Source organism: Microtus oregoni, unplaced genomic scaffold (assembly GCF_018167655.1).
Source record: "Microtus oregoni isolate MIOR12 unplaced genomic scaffold, Mior012 000063F_ref0000156, whole genome shotgun sequence".
Classification (NCBI taxonomy): domain Eukaryota; kingdom Metazoa; phylum Chordata; class Mammalia; order Rodentia; family Cricetidae; genus Microtus; species Microtus oregoni.
The window spans coordinates 5,386,007-5,401,067 of record NW_024543873.1 but is presented as its reverse complement, the minus strand read 5'-3'; the positions used below and the strand labels follow the sequence as shown (position 1 = coordinate 5,401,067).

The 15,061-nt window shown below is 42.5% G+C and overlaps 1 long non-coding RNA gene across 2 annotated transcripts in view; it reads left to right on the top strand.

The window, feature by feature from the left end:
* The first annotated feature begins 5,472 nt into the window (after window positions 1-5,472).
* The window catches only part of LOC121439890, a 31,120-nt gene continuing 21,531 nt past the window's right edge, over window positions 5,473-15,061 (top strand). The window contains exons 1-3 of one of the 2 annotated variants that reach the window (XR_005973301.1): window positions 5,473-5,532; window positions 6,639-6,800; window positions 8,702-8,722. This is a non-coding gene — a long non-coding RNA (uncharacterized LOC121439890). Of the gene's footprint in view, window positions 5,533-6,638; window positions 6,801-8,701; window positions 8,723-15,061 lie in introns of those variants that run through there. The other variant, XR_005973300.1, reaches the window with a different exon arrangement.

The window sequence follows — 15,061 nt, the reverse complement described above, 5'->3', positions numbered from 1 at the left end:
TAGAACAGCTAGAAGGGGAGTCGGTCCGCGGGTGGCCTCCCTAGTCCCGCCTACTCTCCGAGAACCTCCTGCTGCTTCTCAGCACCTCCCCTACTTGCGCTTCCTCCATAGGCCATCTCACCACACGTGGACTCCAGAGGGAGGTCTTGAGAACCAAAGATGCAATCTGCCCTGTGGGGATTGTTCTGTTGGGGGAAAAAAAAGCTTCGCAAAATTTTCCAGAAATGTCCTCACCATGGCGGAGTCGCACTCAGAACTCTATCTAAAAGAACCTATCTCCTCCACGAGATCCATCTGCCACTGTCTCAGGAGTCCCGGGTTTAAAGGTGTGTGCCACTACTCCCTGGGTCGTACGGCTGACCATATGGCTGCTTTGGTTTTCTGATCTTCAGGTTGAACCCCAATATCTGTCTCTGGATGTTTATTCTTCATGTTACAGAAGATAGTACTCTCGGAGAGTAGGCGGGACTAGGGAGGCCACCCGCGGACCGACTTTCCACCTTTTTTCCCTTGAACCACCGAGGAGACCAACACGTGCGTGGGATCTCCGAGGTGTAGGGTACTTTTAGTAGCAGAATCTGACGGCAGAGAACAGGACAATACCCAGTGGCTGGGGACAGAACTTTATGTTAGCTAAAGTCTTAGGTGCTTCCATTTTGACTCCCCAAGAGAGACCTCACCCTTTCTGAAGAGTGGGTGGGGGGCTGGGTGAGGGAAAGGTGGGGGAGAAACAGGGGCAGGAGGGGAACTGTGGTTGGTATGTAAAATGAACAAAAATCTTTTAAGAAATTTAAAATATATGTGCATATATACTTAAGCCTCTTGCATGTGGACAGCACAATAATTACGTTCTGGATCTGTTACTGAATCACATGTATAAGCATTATGAAAATTCTTGTAGCATACACAAGTCTATAAAAGCCATATGGAAGCACTTTATCTAAAATCAGCCTGTCCCAGGGGAGCTCCTATTGGCACCTTAATGGGTACTTGTGTTCAAATGTAAACAAGATGTACAGCTACTCATGAGAACCGACATTGTTTAACCAAATGCGTATGGCCACCTGCACGTCAATAAACTGTTTGCTTACAAGATGCCTGAAGCGCCTTCACTCACACATAAACACTTCATTATTTATTTTCTTCAGTCACATCCCAGTTCTAATGGTCGTGTTTTCTGCCACTGTTTATTTATCTAGCATTGCAAAATGAATACTTTCTAACAGAATAAATATTCATTGGCTTGTTTTAATTTTATAACATTCTTTTTTTTTATTCAGGTTCTCTCTTTGTAGCCCAGGCTACCCTTCAACTCAAGACCCGATGGCTCAGGCTCCCTTGTCCCAAGATCTGCACCACCATGCCCCCACCCTGAAGCTTCTTCTTATACCATCTACAACCCACTTGTTGACCAATTCCTGAGGATAATATACACATGGAGAAAACAAATGATAAGCTGGGTAATTATAAGACAGAAGTTACTTCTTAAGTTACTCCTTATCATATTAACTCAGCTGATATTTCAATCTATGGTGTTCTACCATTTGTTTATATGCATTCTCTCTCTGTCTCTGTCTCTGTCTCTCTGTTGTCTTTGTGCAGGAATTTGGGGACATGTATTTCAATGTCATGATTTGCAAATGAGAATTTCTTTTTTGAAAGTTTTCCCTTTCTTTGATCTTTTATTTTGAAAAGCGACTTTAAATGTCACTAAATGTGCCTAAAAAGACTAGACTTTATATTATGTAATTATTTGCCAAAAAGGTTTTTCCTGTAGCCATTAAAATACAATTATCACAGCATATATATGTATATAAAAATTGATATCTAGCTTAGTAAAGTGGTACTTGTAGGTTCTCCTCCCAGATCCTGAGTAGTTTGTCTTTTTAGGTCTTTTATAAATGGATAAATGTAGTGGCTCAATTAGTTTGGGGAACTCAGTATGACAAACTTCAAGGGAGAACTTACTTCCAAACACAGTGGAAGGAAAGAAACAACTCCTAAAAAGTTGTCTGCCCTCTTACTTTTACACACAGGTCATGGCACATACCACATACACACACACACACCACCACCACCACCACCACCACCACTACCACAACCACCACCACCACTAATGATGGTGATAAATGTATTTTACGAGCAAAAGGGACTGAAGAGATGGCTCAGCAGTTAAGAACACTTACTGTTCTTTCAGAGGATTGGAGTTCAGTTTCTAGCATCCACATTTGGCCACTCACAAGTGTCTGTAACATCAGCTCCAGTAGACCCAAAATTCTTTTCTGCCTTCCTAGGGCACCCACACACATGTGATGTACACACAGACATTTCTACAAACATCTAAATATTAAGATAAGCAAAATATCTCATTTTTCCTCATGTATACATTCTAGAGTTAAATGTCTGTATATGTGTGTGCATATTCACATACATATGTAGGGCATTAAAATAGAAAGGGGAACTTGAGAGGAGAGGAAGAGGTCTTGAGGATGGAGAGGAAAAAAACAGAGCACAATGGACCACATGTGTCCTGAAAGCAGAAAGTAAAAATGTTTGTTCTCATCTGTTGCAGGAGGAAGCTTCTCTGGTGATGAGTCTAGCAGAATATCATTAGGCGTCATCACTACATTCTTTTCTTCTTCAATATTAGAAGTATTTGATTTTGCCCTAGGTTTCTTGGCTTTCCAATCTCAGCTTTTTGTTCACCCATGCAGTGTGAGGTATGGGTTCCGTCTCATGGAATGAACCCTAGGTTAAATCAGTTCTTGTTTGGTTACTCCCACAAGCACTGTGCCACCACTGCCCTCGTATATCTTGCAGAGAGCACACCTCTGTAGACGAATGGTTTGTAGCTCACTCGATGGTTACGTTTCTCTTCTGATAACATACAGAATACCATACTGTATCGGAGACACTGGAACATGGGGGTGAAGACTTTATGTATGCACCAGCTTGACATGTTTATTGACTTGTGTGGGTGTTGTCTTCATCAATGGAGCCTCGCTCTCGGTTTACAGAGAGAAACCTACAATCTTGGCAATAGTCTGAGTTGTTTGCCATTTCTCATGGAACCCCTTTGGCCAACAACTCAATTAGATAACCCAATCCTGATACTGGAAGCTTCATTTGGTGACTCTGTCTCCTCCACTATTTGGTGATTTCATCTGGATTGCCTTCATATATGTATATATATTAATTTCTACTGTATTTTTCCATACTACCCCTGAAATGCCCCTTAATTTTACCTGTTTTTACCCCATATTCCTTCCCACAACCCCCTCGATTCCCACTCCTCACTCGATCCTCCAATTCCAGCTTTCCTTTCTATACATATATATTGTTCAATTTCTTATCTAATGAGATCTATCTGTTCCCTATAGTCTCTTACTCTACACCCACCTTCTCTGATAGTATGGATTGTAGCTTGGTTATCAATGACGTACAGCTAATATCCACATATAAGTGAACACACACCATATTTGTTTTTCTGGGTCTGGGTTACCTCACTCAAGTTGATTTTTTTCTAGTTCCATCCATTTTCCTGAAAATTTCATGATGCCATTTTCTTAGCAGCTGAGTAATACTCCATTGTGTCAATGTACCACATTTTCTTCAGCACTTCTTCTGTTGAGGGACATCCAGGTTGGCCACCATTTCTGGATATTATGGTTGAGCAAGTGTCTCTGTGGTGGGATGAAGCCTTTGGGTATTTGCCCAAGAGTCCTATAGTGGTCTTGAAGTAGATGGATTCCCAACTTTCTAAGGGACCACTACATTGATTTCCACAGTGGCTGTACAAGTTTGCACTCCCACCAGTAACAGAGGAGTGTTCCTCTTACTCCACATCCTCAGCAGCATGAGCTGTCACTTCTTTTATTGATCGTGGCCATTCTGACAGTTGTAAGAAGAAACATCAAAGTAGTTTTTGTTTACATTTCCCTGATGGCTAAGGATGTTAAACATTTCTTTAAGTGTTTCTTAGCCATCTGAGTTTCCTCTAAAGAGAATTCTCTGCTTATATCTATAACCATTTTTAATTGTGATATTTGTTCTCTTGATATCTAGTTTCTTGACTTCTTTATCCCCCTCATATTTTGTTTCTCTAATTCTTATTATTAATGTTTAAGCTTTAGAAATCTATAATTTCTCATCAGCCTTTCTGATATATTTTAGTGATTATAAATTATATGTCCTTACTATTTAATAGTCTACACAGTATTGCTTTTTGACCACTTTCTCCAGAGTTTAAATCCTGATGTTAGGTGTGGTGCCTCACACCTGTAATCCCAGAACTCAAGAAGTGGAAGCAAAGGGTTGGACATGAGTTTGAGGTCAGCCGTGGACACATGGTGAGGTTCAGGCCATTATGGGTTATAGGGTGAGATCATATTGCAAAAGAAAAATATTTAACAATAGTAATACATTTGCCATTTTCTAGTGCTCTTTATTCTACAGCACCCTATAGATAATCCACGTGCATGTGTGTTAAACACACATAAAATATCATCATTTGCTTTTAAGCATTCACATATATTTTATATTTTATCTGTGTTTATGTGTTTATGCATGTCTGTCACAATATACACGTGGAGGTAGAAGGCTACTTTTAGGAGTCACTTCTTTTTACTGTACCCAGGGAGGCAAACCGAGGCCATCATGCTCTGCACAAGCATCTGTAGGCACTGGGCCATCTTGCCAAGCCCTGTGTGTATTTTAAAGGAAAATGTGGAAATAGGGATCTTGGCATTAAAATGACATTCAAGCCTTCTGATGGTCTTTATTTGCACCAAAGGATGTTGTTATTTCATATTTTCTTTTTCTTCAACCTGAAGAATTTCTGATTGTATATATTTGTGTGTTTCTGCTTGTTCCCAGGACTCTTACTTTTCTTTCTTTCTGAAAACATTTATGTCACCTTCAGGCATGAAGAATGTTTTCAATGGCTAAGAGACTGAGTTAACTTTTTTTGTCACCACCTTTTAGAGGAAGTTGCTCTCTTCTAGTTTTCATGGTCACTGATGAGAAAGTCACAGCTTTTTGATAAAACATGTAATGCATGATATGCTAGCACATCAAGTTTATGGAGGGGATTGGCCATCTTTTCAATACGTGGTCTTGGGATTTCTGGCTATCCATGTATACAAATGAGGCTTTCCTCCTCTCTCACTCTATTCACTGTGTCTCTGAGGCTTCAATTTTTGGAGGGAGCTTTTATAAAATGAACAATATACAACATGAAAAACTTCATGTTCTCTGCAACTTTGACGGAGGTGATCTACTTTAAAAAAGAACATTTTACGGAAGCCTGACCATGCTCTAATGTGCACATGCTCTTCCCTAAAATTGACACCATTAAGATAAAGACAGGATGGAAGGATGCAACAGACTAACGTTTCATTTTACCCTAGAAGTATAAAAGATTCCTCAGCACAATATAAATGTCTTGCAGGAAAGCCATGGGACCCACGGCTGTAGGAATTAGGCTCCTCGCGGGATTTTGTAATGGACAATGGTAAAGAGTAATCGTAAAAGGTAAGGAAATCTGAATGAACCATGGATTTAGTAATTAGAAATGCCTTGATTGGCTCGACAATAGTGACACATCCACTCAAAGTAGTAACAAAAGAATCAACCAGGAGCAGGGCATTTGGGAATATTCTGTCCTATTTTTGCAAATTTTCTGTAAATATAAACCGTTTTAATTAATTTTTTTTCTTAAAGATAAATGGCCTTATGGTGGTTAGGGGCTCTGAATACAGGGTATGTGTCATGCTGAAGATTATGGATGGCCCAAATGTAAGGTTTAAGGTGTCTGGTTTATGCCCCACTTGGGAATATGCTGTCTTAGTTTTAAATTGTAATCACTATGGTCAAAAGCAACATGAAAGGGTTTATTTAAGTTTACAGTTGTAGTCCATCATGAAAGGAACTCAAGGAGGAATCTCGAAGCAGGAATCAACAGAGGTGTAGCAGAATAATACAAATCCAGAGGCAGGTATTGGGGTTCAAGCTGAAGATCAGAAACGCAAAGCAGGGAACCACTAGAGAGAACTTTTACCTCTACCAAGTAATCAGACTCAAAGGGCGAGATGCTGTCTCCACAAATCCTCCGACTCTACACTCCAGTGAGTTCCTGTCTCTTCCCCTTTATATTTATCTCTCTGCCCAGCATATTGCCACTGTCTCTACATCCCCAGTGCTGGGATTAAAAGTGTGTGACTCTCAAACACTGAGATTAAAGGAGTAAACCACCAACACCTGGATCTGTTTCTGGATCAATCTTGTATAGCCCGGGGTAGCCTTGAACTCACAGAGATTTGCCTGCCTCTGTCTCCCCAGTCCTGGGATTATAGTTGTGTGCCACCACCCCACTGTCCTGTGTAGCTGATGAGTGTGGCTGCTTTGTCCGCTGATCTTCAGGCAAGCTTTATTCATTTAAACACAAATATACCAGTATACAGAGGCCATGGCGGGAATGCTGCTTACTGGCTTGCTTTCCATGGCTTACTTACCTTCCTTGTTATATGCCCTACCACAACCTGCCTGCTGAAGTTTTATACAAGGGCGTTGGGCTAGAGATGGGTGTCATTAGACTCTCACCTGAGATTCCAGCTTCTCATGAGGCTTTTCCTTTTCAGCTGTGTGTGATTCTGTCCCAGTTACATGTGGTTCTGTAGCCTCTGGAGACACTAGATTACCGAGAGTCTGGGCAGTTGACTGACATGGCAGGCACTTCCATCTATCCAGTTACAGAGAAGGCCTCCTTGTTCCACGCAGCAGTCAGTTGCTGCTTTGCTCCTGTAAGTAATCCCTCATGCGTTAGTTGTAAGTTTTAAACTTTGGATCACCAAGTTGAATTTTGGTGGAATGATACCTTGGTCTGTTGGAGCGCTAGCTGATTTGGGAAACACTTAACTCTCAGGGTCTAATTCAGTGTTTGCAGAAACACCCACTTTTTTCTTAAGTACATCCACTTTTTTTAAAACCACATTTCTAACGCATTATCTTCTTTCCCAATTAAATATTTCATCCTAGTACCTTCCGGGAAAGCTCAGTAAGCAAGGTGCTTGATTTCCAAAACCCAGAATCTACATAAAACTCCAGTTGTATAATACTAGCACAAAACTGTGGAGAAGTAATGTTCCTAGGATTTAACGGTCAGATAGCTTACCCTATTTTGTGAGCTTCAGGCAAATTAAAGAATTTGTCTGAGAAAAAAGTGGACAGCACTTGAGAAAACACACCCAAAGCTCTCCTTTGGCATCCACTACAAGTCTGCACAGACACATTTGCGCGTGAACACGCACCTACACACAAACCCCTACATTTGATCATCTGGTGTGGCGATTCTCCTCCCTGGATACCTCACGAAATTATATTAGGAGCTTACATACCACACACACCACTACAACCTCTCAAACTACGTCCCCATACACAGAGGGTGGGAAGGAGAGTGAGTGAATTTTGGACCTTATGCCCAAAGTCTAATTTGATTTGCCTGAATGGAGGTTCAGGTATCAGTGCTAAGAAATCAGGTGATGTTACCCTATGTAGTTCCGGCCTCCTGACTCCAACTTCCAGTTACCTCACTGGTTTTTCTTATTAAGTGGAGAGGATCTCTCTTTTTCTCTGGGCTTGATCTTAGCAGCAGTCTCTTCCTTTCTCGCTTCTTTCCTTTCTTCTTTCTGTCTGTCTTTCTTTCATTCATTTCTTCATTTGATCCTTCTTGTTCTCAAAAGAGAAGAATTCAGATAGGATGCAGTGGTTGGACAAGTACTCAAGAGTGTCAGCAGAGCAATCAAGGAGGCAAAGCAAACTGGCCAAGTTGAGATACAGCAACCCCAATTCTCATGGGCACAGGGCCTCAATTTCTCTTCTCACTGTCCATGTCTCCTTTGTGCTCTCCCTAGAATAGATACTCCTTGGAAAAGGCTGTGCTTTTCTCAGAAGCCAAGCTTACCTAGAATTCAATCTGTTATACGTAAGTAGGTGTATAAGATGCAAGAATATGAATAGAAGTTTAAGAAACAGCTGATGCTTGCCAGGCATGGTGGTGCACACCTTTAACCTCAGAACTCTGGAGGCAGAGGCAGATGAATCTCTGAGTTGTCGGCCAATCTGGTTTGGAGATAATGTTTCAGGACAGCCAGGGCTACACAGAGAAACTCAGATAAACAAGAAAGAAGGAAGGAAAGAAAGAAGGAAGGATGGGAGCAAGGAAGAAAGAGAAGGAAGGAACAAAGAAAGAAAGGAAGAAAGAAAGAAAGATAGATAGATAGATTACAGCTAAATTGAAAGTTTACTAGGGGAAAGGGTTAGAGTACTCTAGACGCCACCCTGCACAGGATTTCTTGAGGCTGTTTTAATCTGATCCAGCTAATATGGACCACCGCCCCCATTGTTGGTCACATCCTATTTGGAAAGTCCTGAGCTGACTCTTCCAGAGTCTCCCACTTCCATTCTCCTTCTCTCTTGACCCCAAGTAGGCCACCACCATTATCTTCATGCCATCTCAGGATCTTAGGCTGCCTACCCATTGTATGTGGTCTGTTGGTCCCTCCCTGAGCTCACGTTATCCTAATAGCTTCACTGGCAACTGACATCATACTCCAAATACAAGGTCATTTTAGTGTTTTTCCTTCAGCACAATGGAGACAGTCTGGTGTCCGGACATCTGACTCAGATCTTGGTTATTCCTCAGCTCATTTGGGGCAGTGCACCAGCTCTCAGAGAAGAAAGCAGCCAGCGACAGCCAACACAGTTTTCCCAGAATCATGCTGAGTGGAAAGAGAAGATGATGAAACTGTACACCAGTCAGGGTGAGTCTAGCCATCTGGAAGTTACTTTCTTGCTCATGTTTCAAGCCTGACCAACAAAAGCATTTTAAGCAAGAGTGAGCAACACATCCTATCTGGGACCATTGGGACAGAACGAGTTGGTCTGGCCATGGCCGCGAAGGGCACTGAAGCCGACTGCAGTAGTAGGAGGATAGCTTCAGCTTGGAGAGGAGGCAGAATCCTCAGACCTTAAACCTGGAAGGTAAGAATGAGGGGTTAGTCAGGCCTGAGAAAGGCCCCAGGGATGCTGAACAGAGGGGAGAGCAGCAGGTTGTACTACCTGTCCCTGTTGGCCAAAGAAAGGAAATGGTCCCTACAGAGCAGGTCCTGTAAGATTCTCTGACTCCCAGGTGTGGCCATCTCGAGCCCGGAGGCCTCCACAATAGAAAGCAGGAAGAACAGGGCTAAGGCCCTTTCTTTGTTTCCTATCTCCGCAAGACCAAGGCTAGATGGGTGGAGACTTGTTCTCTACCTGGAACACATGAATTCATGACTCCAGCTCTAGTTTCAGGAGCTTTGTGACATCAGTTTTCTGCAACATAGTGCCCACTGTGGGTAACGTGACAACAGTTGCCAGGAAACGCATCAGAGCAGCTCCTCCCAGTGACTGGCTGTGTCTTGTTCTCACAGCCCTGGCTCTTCTCCTCTTCTGTTCATGGTCCTTACTGTCTTCATTGCTGGCCCCCACATCCTTGACCACTGGATGTCGACAGAGATCCTGGTGAGAAGCTTTTCTGTTCTGTTCAGGCTGGGCCAACATTTCTAAGCACAGGTAGACTTTGTCCTGGTCCACCTCAGAAAGTAGGGAGGCACACAAAATTGTGTTGTGGATGGCAACAATACTTGTGATATGGAATCACTATAATGATGAAGGAAATTTATAAATGTTCAGACTATGTAGACAATGTGTTGTGTGTATGTATGTACGTATGTCCTGCTATGTACCATGGGCTAAATAATCATGGGCTAAATAGCCCAGAGTGGCCTCTCACAGTTACAGATGCCTGTCAGTAGGTAATGCAAACTGAACTCAGGTCCTCTGGCTAGAAGCACTATCCAGAACAACCGGTATATCTTATTATTATTGCAGGTTTTGTTTATTTTAATTTCATGTGTATGGATATTTTACTTGCATTTGTGTCTTTGGATTTGCCCACGGAGCTCATAAGATGGAGTCAGACCCCTTGGAACCGGAATAACAGGCAGTTGTGAGCCACCACTTGGGGTCTGTGGACTGAAGTCAGGGCCTCTGGAAGAGCCATCCCCTCAGATTCGCCGCAACATATATATTTTATTTTTAATTTTTTCCGTATTTTTAAAGTTTTTATTTATTTTTATCATATTTCACTCTTCCCTAACAACCCCTAAAGCAACGTCCTGCTCTTTCTCTTGCTTAAAACAAACAAAACAGTCTGTTTATATGTCAAAAACAAAACCATGGAGTCCTATATATACTGGAAACTACTGGGCATGGGGCCTGTTCTGGGGTGTGTTTGCTCTACTCAGTGTCACTCCATTAAGAAAGCAGCTATCCATCACATATAGCTACTTGGCTAGGTGTAGGGCTTTGTGACCACTTCCCCTCCTCCATGCAGGGATTTTATCTGGCTTGAGCTCCTGCCGATCTTGTGAGTGATCTCACAGTCCCTGTGGGGTCCTATGTGCATCAGTTCTGTTGGGTCTGGAGAACGATGTTCCTTTGGAGTCATCCACCACCTCTGGAGATTCAGATAGATGCAGACTCAGTGAGTTATCACCCGTGACCGAGTGGGCTTTTAGTGATGCAAGTGCTTCAGAATCACCCCTGTTGTGTTAAGTCCTCACCCACAATTTGGTCTGGCATAGGTTCCCTACCCAGAAAAAGTGTCACAGAATGCCATCACGGTGCTGTTAATGGGGACCGCGGCACATGGTGGAGACTCCTCATGTGGCAATGGACAGGATGCAAAACTTACAGATCAGATTCAGTGAGTGGTAAGTGTAACAGCCTTCAAAGGCCCTTCCCTCATGCTACAGGCCTGGGATGCTCCCCACAGTCCTCCAACAGTGCCACCTACTGGGGGCTAAGTGCTCAAACTGCAAACTTGCAAACCCCACCAACAATCTAAGTAGACTAAACTGAACTGAGAACAGAAGCTGTTCCCAGCAAGTAGCAGTAAATGATTCTAAAGGCAGTGACAGGTTCACAACTTTCTCCAGCATCTTTTTCTTCTACTTTAAAGAGAATTACTTATTCTTATTTTACGTGTGTTAGTGTTTTTCCTGCATGATATGGGCCTTTGTAAGGGTGCCGGGTTCCCTAGAATTGTAGTGACAGACAGCTTCCAGCTGCCATGTGGGTGCTGGGAATTGAACCCTGGTCCTCTGGAAGAGCAGGCAGTGATGCTGACTGCTGAGCCATCCTCCCAGCCCTCAAACACACTTCTTAAACTCTCTATCTTACTGATAAGGTATTACTGTTCTTGCTTCTGTATCTGTTCATAAAATATTCCTCCTTTATTTATAGTGTTTGATCCATTAATAGCTAATGTATCTGTTGTGACCTTCTATTCTTTATCATTTGTACTCCGATCCCCCTCATATTTTGTATCTCTAATTCTTATTTTTAATATTTTAGCTTTAGAACTCTATAATTTCTCATCAGCCTTTATGATATGTTATAGAGATTATAACTTATATGTCCTTACTATTTTATAGTCTACACAGTATTGCTTTTTGTCTCTTCTCCACACAATAAACCTGATGGTGGGTGTCATGCCTCACACCTGTAATCCCAGGACTCAAGAAGTGGAAGCCAAGAGTTTGACATGAATATGAGGCCAGCTGGGGCACATAGTGAGGTTCAGGCCAGTATGGGTTACACGGTAAGATCGAATTTCAAAAGTAAAGCTTTTTAACAATAGAAACTCTTTTGCCATTTTCTAGTGCTTTTTATTCTACAATACACTGTAGTTAATTCATGTGCATATATGTTAAAAATACCTAAAATATCATTATTTGCTTTTAAGCATTTAATATATTTTACATTTTGTGCACATGTGTTTATGCATGTTTGTCTCAGTATACACATGGAGGTAGCAGGCAACTTTTAGGAGTCAGTTCTTTCTTCAGTGTACACAGGGAGGCAAACTGAGGCCATCTTGGTGGGCGCAAGCATGTGTAGGCACTGAGCCATCATGCCAGGCCCTCTGAGTATTTAAAGGAAAAAGTGGAAATAGGGAACTTGGTATTAAGATGACATTCAAGCATTCTGATGGGCTTAATTTTCACAAAAAGATGTTGTTATCTGTGGTATTCTTTTTCTGCAGCCTGAATATTTTCTGATTGTTTATATTTGCATACTTCTACTTGTTCCCAGGAATCTTTCTTTTCGTTCTTTTTTTTTTTTTTTTTTTTTTTTTTTTTTTTTTTTTTTTGGTTTTTCGAGACAGGGTTTCTCTATGGCTTTGGAGCCTGTCCTGGAACTAGCTCTGTAGACCAGGCTGGTCTCGAACTCACAGAGATCCGCCTGCCTCTGCCTCCCGAGTGCTGGGATTAAAGGCGTGCGCCACCATCGCCTGGCTCTTTTCGTTCTTTTTGAAATCATCTACATCACCTTCAGGCAGGAAGAATGTTTTCAATGGATAAGAGACTGAGTTAAGTTTTTCTTTTTTTTTCTTTTTTTTAATTTATTTATTTATTAAAGATGTCTGTCTTTTCCCTGCCACCGCCTCCCATTTCCCTCCCCCTCCCCCAATTAAGTCCCCCCCCTCAGCCCGAAAAGCAATCAGGGTTCCCCGTCCTGTGGGAAGTCCAAGGAACCCCCACCTCCATCCAGGTCTAGTAAGTTGAGCATCCAAACTGCCTAGGCTCCCACAAAGCCAGTGCGTGCAGTAGGATCAGAAACCCATTGCCATTGTTCTTGAGTTCTCAGTAGTCCTCCTTGTCCCCTGTGTTCAGAGAGTCTGGTTTTATCCCAGGCTTTTCCAGACCCAGACCAGCTGGTCTTGGTGAGTTCCCAGTAGAACATCCCCATTGTCTCAGTGTGTGGGTGACCGCGAGGGGTGCACCCACACACTAAGGTAAGTTTTTCAGTCACCACCTTTTAGAGGAAGTTTCTCTCTTGATGGGAAGTTTGGCCAATCACATTAGGCTAGGGTGTGGCTACCTGGGGGCAGGAAATTAGGAAGGCAGACAAATGAGTGTCCTCATACTTTCCCCTCACACACATATTTCTCTTTCATATACCCCTTGCAGTGAATAAAGTCTGAGAACCAGTATCTGGCCCACCCGGGATCTCCTGCCTTGATTTTCTGATCCTTTTGAAAATCATAGAGCTGAGACTGAGTAGTTGCCAGACCCTAGGACATGAGCCGTGAATGTGCCAATTTGGGTGTTTCTCAGTTTCCTGTATCTACTGCCTCCTTCATATGGTTAAACACTGAGGGCCCAGGTTGCCTCCTGACCTCACAATGATCAACATGATTAGGAGACATGACTAAATATGGGTAACATCTTAGTTGCTCTGTGACTTGCGAGCTACTTATTCAGCCTCTCTGGGCCTTTCCTTTCTTGTGTACAATGTGGATGGCAACAATACTTGTGATATGGAATCACACTAATAGTAAAGTAGATATATAAATGTACAGATATGTGCAGAATGTGAGTGTGTGTGTGTATGTGTGTGTGTGTGTGTTTGTGTGTGTATGTCTTGCTATTTAACATGGGTTTAATAGCACAGGGTGGCCTCACATTACAGATGGCTTTTAGTGGGTTCTGCAAACTGAACTCAGGTCCTATGACTAAGAGCACTATCGAAACCAATAGTTGTATCTTATTATTTCATGTTTTGTTTATTTTAATTTTATGTGTAGGGATATTTTATCTCGGTGTGTCTTTGTGGATTTGCCCACATATGTCATAAGATGGTGTCAGATTGCTTGGAACTAGATAACAGGCCATTGTGAGTCACCATTTGGGATCTGGGAACTGAAGTCAGGTCTTTTGCAAGAGCCATCCCCTCAGCCCCACCTCAACATTATATTTTACTTTTCATTTTTCTTTATTTTTAAATTTTTCATTCATTTTTATCATATTTTCTCCCTTCCCTAACTTTTCCCAACTTAACATTATGCTCTGTCTCTTGCTTAAAACAAACAAAACCATGGAGTCCTAGTTATACTGGAAACAACTGGGCATGGGGCCTCTTCAGGGCTGTGTTTGCTATACCCAGTGTCACTTCATTGAGAAAATTGTTTTCCCTCTCCAAGCAGCTATCAATCACAAATAGCCACTTGGCTAGGTCTAGGGCTTTGTGGCACCTTCCACCCTTCCATGTTGGGATTTTATCTAGCTTGAGCTCCTGCAGATCTCGTGAGTGATGTCACAGTCTCTGTGAGGTCCTATGTGCATCAGCTCTGTTAGGTCTGGAGAACGATGTTACTTTGGAGTCATCCACCACCTCCGGAGATTCAGATAGATGCAGACTCCATGAGTACTCACCCTTGAGAGAGTGGGCTTTTAGTAATACAAGCGCTTTAGAATCACCCCTGTTTCTGTAAACTCCTCACCCACAATTTGGTCTGACATGGGTTCCCTACCCAGGAAAAGTGTCACACAATGCCATCACGGTGCTGTTAATGGGGACCGCGGCACATGGTGGAGACTCCTCATGTGGCAATGGCCAGGATGCAAAGCTTACAGATCAGATTCAGTGAGTGGTAAGTGTAACAGCCTTCAAAGGCCCTGCCCTCATGCTACAGACCAGGGATGCTCCCCACAGTCCTCCAACAGTGCCACCTACTGGGGGCTAAGTGCTCAAACAGCAAACTTGCAAACCCCACCAACAATCTAAGTAGACTAAACTGAACTGAGAACAGAAGCTGTTCCCAGCAACTAGCAGTAATGATTCTAAAGGCAGTGACAGGTTCACAACTGTCTCCAGCATCCTTTTCTTCTACTTTAAAGAGAATTGCTTATTTTTATTTTATGTGTGTTTGTGTTTGACCTGCATGATATAGTCCTGTGTATGGGTGCCAGGTCCCCTGGAATTTTAGTGACAGCCAGCTGCGAGCTGCCATGTGGGTGCTCTGAATTGAACCCGGGTCCTCTGAAAGAGCAGACAGTGATGCTGACTGCTGAGCCATCCTCCCAGCCCTCAAACACACTTCTTAATCTCTCTATCTTACTCATAAGATATTACTGTTCTTGCTTTTGTAACTGTTCAGAAAATATTTATCCTTTAT